Raw genomic sequence first — 371 nt, forward strand, 5'->3', positions numbered from 1 at the left:
CAAAACTGGATTTTTCACTCTTACCAAAATGTGAGTGTCTGGAAATTTCAAATTGTTGTGCAGAACCCTGTGACCACCAACTTCCCTTCTCAGTGCACATCCTCGTGCCGAGACGAGGATCCTACCTGTGACCTGGGAAGACTTAGACGACCTTGACCAATGTCAGAGCCATCATCTCTCGTTTCTTTTGTATTCTGGTGGTGTCAGTCGTAACGTTTTCTCTTTACTTTCTGATGTTGATTTGACTAGTTTCTCCTGTTCTCCTAGTTAGTCCAGCTCAGTGTTTGTCATTTTTCATGTTTCAAAAGGAAGAAAAATCAGTGATTTGTTGATATCTCTAGTGATTTAGTTCTGATGTCATTTATCTCTCT

The sequence above is a fragment of the Propithecus coquereli genome, unplaced genomic scaffold (assembly GCF_000956105.1).
Source record: "Propithecus coquereli isolate 6110/MARCELLA unplaced genomic scaffold, Pcoq_1.0 Scaffold635, whole genome shotgun sequence".
In the NCBI taxonomy this organism is placed as follows: Eukaryota; Metazoa; Chordata; class Mammalia; order Primates; family Indriidae; genus Propithecus; species Propithecus coquereli.